Source organism: Chrysochloris asiatica, unplaced genomic scaffold (assembly GCF_000296735.1).
Source record: "Chrysochloris asiatica unplaced genomic scaffold, ChrAsi1.0 scaffold00186, whole genome shotgun sequence".
Taxonomy (NCBI): Eukaryota; Metazoa; Chordata; class Mammalia; order Afrosoricida; family Chrysochloridae; genus Chrysochloris; species Chrysochloris asiatica.
This window is the reverse complement of record NW_006408704.1, coordinates 6,064,418-6,070,969: the sequence shown is the minus strand read 5'-3', so window position 1 is coordinate 6,070,969 and position 6,552 is coordinate 6,064,418. Positions and strand designations below refer to the sequence as shown.

The window sequence follows — 6,552 nt, the reverse complement described above, 5'->3', positions numbered from 1 at the left end:
CTTTAAAAACACACACACAAAAATAAACTCATGAAAATCTACCATGCTATTGGATAGGAAGACTTAACATTGTGAAAATGTCAACACTTTCCAAAGCAATTTATACATATAATGCAATCCCAATCCAGAGTACAACGACAGTCTTCAAGCTGATGGAAAAAACAATCACAAACTTTATATGGAAAGGAAAGAGATCCAGGATAAGCAAAGAACTGCTTAAGAAGAAGAATAAAGTTGGAAACCTCTCACTCCCTGACTTCAAAATTTATTACACGGCTACAGTGGTCAAAACAGCTTGGTATTGGTACAATGAAAGGTACATTGATCAATGGAACAGAATCAAGAATCCAGAAATTATCCCATCCACATACAGCCAACAGATTTTTGACAAAGTACCTAAATTATATCACAAGGGGAGGTGATGGTTTCTTCAACAGATGGTGTTGGCTGAACTGGAAAGCGATATGCAAAAGATTGGAACAACACTTTTACCTCATGCTATACACGAAAATCAACTCAGCATCGATTAAAGATCTAAATGTGAATCCCAAAATTATGAAGGCCGTCAATGAAAAAAATAGGAACAAATGTGAGGGCACTAATTCAGGGAATACACAGACTACCAAACATTTTGAAATGTACACAAACAAAAGTGGACAAAATAGATTATTGGGACATAATAAAAATTAAAACTTATGTGCATCAAAAGACTTCACCAGAAAACTAAAAAGGGAACCCACAGAATGGGAAAAAATCATTTGCAATGGTACATCTGACAAGGGACTCATTTCTAAAATATATAGGAAACTACAACACCTCTACAAGAAAAAGACAGATAACCCAATTAAAAATTGGGCACAGGACATTAACAGACACTTCACCAAGGAGGTGATCCGGGCAGCCAACGAACATATTGAAGAAATGCTCACAATCACTAGCCATTAGAAAGATGCAAATTAAAGCAAAATAAGATATCATCTCACACCAGCAATAACAGCAAACGTCAAAAAAGTAGAGGATAATAAATGCTGGTGAGGATGTGGAGAGATTGGGACGCTCCTGCATTGCTGGTGGAATTGCAAAATGGTTCAACCTCTCTGGAAAGCAATGTGACGCTTCCTTAGAAGGCTGGAAATAGAAATACCTTATGATCCAGCAATTCCTCTACTTGGTATTTACCCACAAGAAATATGAGCCATACACGAGTAGATATATGCACACCAATGTTCATAGCAGCACTATTTACAATAGCAAAAAGTTGGAGACAGCCTAAGTGCCCATCAACGGAAGAGTGGATAAACAAACTGTGGTACATACATACCGTAGAATATTATGCTACCTTGAAGAACAACAAGGAAGCTGTAAGCTATCACATAACATGGGTGAACTTTGAGGACATTATGTTGAGTGAAATTAGTTGCAAAAGGAGAAATCTGCATAGGAGCACTACTGTAAAGACTAAGAAAAATAACCCATACTAAGAGCGGGGGCGATTCTTTGCTGGTTATCGGGATGTCGGGTGGAGGGGCGGTGAGGGAAGGGAGGGGAAGGTGGAGCACAGGGTAGGGAGTAGACATATGATAGTTTGGGTGCTAGGGAGGGGGGCAATCACAAGAAAGGGGAGGGGAATGGAAGAACAAGGTAGATTGGAGAACAATTAGGCAGGTTTGCGTGGACTAAGTGGGACAGAGGTAAATAATGATGTGTGCACAACCTTGGAACAGCAGGGCTCTGGGATACAGGGATTGAGACATGGTTGGAATGGGCAAAAGGGGGGAAATAATGTTAAGATGCTTGCCTGTCTTTTGAATCTTGGTTTCCCTGGCATACCATATAAAATAGACACTTCAGTGGAAGGGAAAGAAATAGCTAGAAATGCCACCATAGAAAGCTTGTAAGTCCGTCTTCTGCCTATAACTGGTTGTTGTTGTTGTTAAGTGCCGTCGAGTCGGTTCTGACCCATAGTGACCCTGAACAGGGTTTCCAAAGCTGTAAATCTTTACAGGAGCAGAAAGCCTCATCTTTCTCCCACGGAGCAGCTGGTAGTTTCGAACTGCTTACCTTGTGGTTCGCAGCCCAATTCATAACCACTACGCTACCAGAGCTCCTGGTAGGAATACCTAAAATGGGACTACACTGTGCCCAGTGAAAGAGGCTTCCTATGGAGCCTCTGTATTACATTAAGACCATAGGTGGAATCCTGAACCTCACCCAGAATCTTCTGAGGGGAAAATTTCCACTTGAAAGGACAAACAGACCAACCTGGAACAGCTAGAAGAACAGAAGATACTTCGTGAAAGAAAGACAGACAGGAAAAATACAAAACAATAACAGCAGTCTGACTGATTACTATAAGAATAAGCAAGTTGCTCACTCAGGAGACATCAAGGGAAGTGGTTGGGTCCCCTCAGGGAAAATCCCCTTCCAAGACTAAGACTCAATGGGAATACTCGAGCATACATGCACTCTGATTGGTGACCACATTTGTCACCGATAAGGGGAAGTGAGGGAAAAACAGCAATGAAGCTGTGAGCTAAGCCCTACAATGTTCAATAGACTCCTATGAACCCGGGTGGAGACCTGGTTGGCCAGCAGTGTGGCAAGACCTGGGGACTCTTGGGCCCAGATTCAGTGACATAGCCACAGAGGACTAGAGTGGAGAGTAAAGCATCCAGCTGATAAAAAGAGAGGGCATATGCATAAGAACACCCACACTTGCAGATAACACCCAGTCAACCTGGCTTCAATGACTGGATAATCAGAGCTCAACTAGAAGAAGAAAGAAGAGGACAAAAAGGAGTAATCTGATACAATTTGATGAACTTGACCTACACCTATGGATGCAGTAGCTCAAAAGAGGAAACAAATCTTTACAGCGAGGATCATTTCCACCCCCTCCATATACAGACTAGACAGGGATGGGCAACTTGGACATTGGCTACCCAAAATGGGTGGGGCTACAAAGGCAAGAAGTGACTGGCTTACAAGTTTTCAAGAGGGAGCCTAGATCAGGGGGCATGGAGGAAGGTAGCATCAACACTGAATAGTATCCAATCTGTCTGGGCAGGCTAATGAAAGGAGATGGGGATAGGTCCCTTGTGGTACAATAGTGAATAATTGTTATCAGGACTGACTGCGAGGGTTGGTAATGTAAAGGTGGATGTTTTGTAGCAAAAGGAGGGGAGAGATTGACTTTGCAGTCCAGGAGCAGAGGTCCCTGGAACCATCAAGGGAGAAGAGCGGAGAGCGGGACCCTACCCAGAGAAACAGTTACACCAGAGATGGAGGCAGAGACGACGACATGGAGAGATGGAGCAGCTGGGGACTCTAGACCCAGACAGGGAGAGGGGCTGTATGCTGACGACCGGGGAGACAGGCTTGCAGGCTATATATACCCTTTGGTTGGTTGATGATGCATAGAGGGGATTATAACCATGGCAGTGAAACTATACGATAGCATGAGTGTAAAGCTAATGTTCTCCCATTTAAACTATCACATAATTCACAATAAAACATTTTAAAAAATAAAAAATAAATTAACTCATGGTCCCCTTTTCTCACTCAAAAAAATCATCTATCTACTAGAATTTGCAGTCTCAGAAACCCTACACGGGGTTGTTACGGCACACCGCCACCTATCAGAAAGAAGACATAATTATGGTCTAGCTAGGCGCTGTGATCATGTTGTATAGGATAGAGCATATCAAGGCAAGGACACTGTTCATTACAGAGGTTGACTTGAGCTAAGAATTCCAAAGTGTGGAGTTGATCAGCCTTTTCCATATGCACTCATTTATTCTATTAAGGTAATTCTACCTTGTTGATTAAAAAGTTATTTCTTAATTGTTGGTGTTGTTAAGTGCCATGGAGTTGGTTCCAACTCATAGCCACCCTGTATAGGGTTTCTATGGGGAGTGGCTAGTGAGTTTGAACCACTGACCTTTCAGTTACAAGTCCAGTGCTTATCCTACAACACCACACCAGGACTCCATTTCTTTATCAGGTTCTAGATATTCGGGTTTGGTTTTGGTCAAATACAGCTGAAATTGACTGGCACACTATTGATGATTTTTGTACAGATTCAAGATGTTTCAAATTCAGGTCAAAACCATGTTAGGAATAGATTTGATATAGAAAAGGAAATTCTGAGGCTCTTACTAAAAGTAGTGTAGGCCATAGAGAATTGGTAGAAATTTCAAAGTGAAGAGAAACAGTGTGGGAAGTCAGTAAGAATATATATCATACTTTGACAATAGTGTTCTTCAAAAGGGAAGAGACTTAACGAAAGGGACTTGGGTTCTCTGGGCCAGTGATAAGAAAACTGAATCTTTTGTTCTGGGTATGCTTGAATTTTTTTTTTTTTTTTCCAAAAGCTTTTATTGTGAATTGAGTAATAGTTTACATGAGAGAACATTGGTTTTGCACTCAACCTGTCGTTTTTGTTTTACTGCAATGATTACAATCCCCTCCATGCATCATTGGGTTACAGTATTTGCTTCTATTCACTCTTTTTTTTTTCATTGTACACAAAAACACATAGAAATATATAATCGTTCAAACAACCAAAGGGCACATTCTGCAAGCCTGCCTCCTACCCACCTACCCATCAGCACAGTCTTTCTCTTTCCGTAAGTCTAGAGTTCTCAATTGCTCTCTCTCTCCATATCATCATCTCTGCCTCCATCTCTGGAGTCACTGCTTCTGTGGATAGGGTTCCACGTTCAGCTCATGCTCTTCTTTCTTGATGGTCCTAGGGTCCTCTATCCCTAGAATTAAGATTAACTATTTCCCACTTTTTGTTACAGAACTCCAAACTTTACAGTGACAATCGCAATTAGTCATGATAACAGTTACTCACTGTTGAATCAAATGAGTCATAGGCCCATCTCTTTTCACCAAACCCATCTAGACAAGATGAAAACTACTGAATTTTTTGTTAAGGAAGACAAAGGGTCTTTATTTTATTCTGTTTAAGATTTCTACTAAGGAGCTCTGGTAACATAGAGGTTACAAATTGGTCTGCAATCCTTAAGGTCAGCAGTTCGAAACTACCAGCTGTTCTGCGGGAGAAAGATGAGACTTTCTGCTCTTGTAACGATTTACAGCCTCGGAAATCCTGTACAGGGTCACTATGAGTCAGGACCGACTCCACGGCACATAACAACAACAACAAGAACAAGGTTTCTACTAGGGATAGGGAGAGGAATTAGAGAAGGGAAAAAGAATAAATTGCATCTTTAATGAAAGGTTTTAATTTGCTTGCTTATTCCATTTTATTCCTTGTGAGTTGACAGCTTTGGATGACACCAATTTAGGCTTTGTACTCAAAGACCAGCACACAGTCTTTCTCTTTCCATAAGTCTAGAGTTCTCAGCTGCTCTCTCTATGTCATCACCTCAGCCTCCTAGAAAACCTACCTTATTGTACCTACCCTTACTGGTCTCAAACTTTGGTGTACAATAGGATTATTTTCTAGTGAACTTATTAAAAATTCAAACTCTAGGATCTATCCTAGGGGTTTTTATTCCTCACTTGGGAGTGGGGCGTGGAGATATGTATTGTAGTAAGCTTCCAGTGCAATGGGTTTGCAGAAAATAGCTTGAGAGGCACTGATTGCTTTATATTTTGAGGATAGAAAACATCCTCATGGTTATCCTTCTTAGATGTGGTGTATTTAAGTTCTTCAAATGAAAACTCAATTTAAAAAACACAAGAATTCATTGCCGTTGAGTCAATTCCAACTCAGAGTAACTCCATAGGACAGAATAGAATGACCCTTAAAGTCGATTTAAACCACAAGAGTGGCAGTTCAAACCCACTAGCTGCTCCTCGGAAACCCTGTAAGTTGGAACCAACTTGGTGGCACTTAACAACAATAGGGTTTCCTAGACTGAAATGTTTACAGAAGGAGACAGCCATCTTTCTTCCACAGAGATGCCGGTGGATTCAAACCCCCAACCTTTTGGTTAGGAGTTGAGTGTCTAGCCACTGCACTATTGGTTGGTTGGTTGGTTGGTTGGTTGGTTGGTTGGTTGATTGATTGATTGATTGATTGATTGATTGATTGATTGATTGATTGATGTAGAAGGCCCTATTACTGATCAAAGAGAGTCTTCGTGGAGCTGTAAGATAAGCACTGGACAGCTAACTCAAGATTGGCAGTTCAAACCCACCAGATGCTCCATGGAAAGTTTCTGTAACAATTTAGTCTCAGAAATCCTATCTAAGGTTGCTGTGAGTCAGAATCAGCTCAGTGGCAGTGGGTTTTATTGGTGACCAAAGGTAGTACCGTGGGTTAAGGACGGGCTGTTGACTGCAAGCAGGGTCAATGGTTCAAACTTACCAACTGTTCCTCTGTTTGCCCCTATGAAGATTTATTGTCTCCAAGCCCCCACAGAGCTGTTCTGTTCTAATCTGTCTTGTGTGGTTGCTGTTAGTTGGAATTGACTCGATGGCAGTGGGTTTGAGTTTTTGGTTTTGTTGCAGAGCATTGTTGTTGTTTTTAAGTACCGTGGAGTCGGTTCCAACTCATAGCGACCCTGCACAGGGTTT

General features: G+C 41.4%; 1 protein-coding gene across 1 annotated transcript in view; it reads left to right on the top strand.

Annotated features, from left to right (window-relative positions):
* FANCD2 (Fanconi anemia, complementation group D2) overlaps positions 1-6,552 on the top strand; it is a 75,804-nt gene that overhangs the window by 738 nt on the left and 68,514 nt on the right. The window lies entirely within an intron of this gene.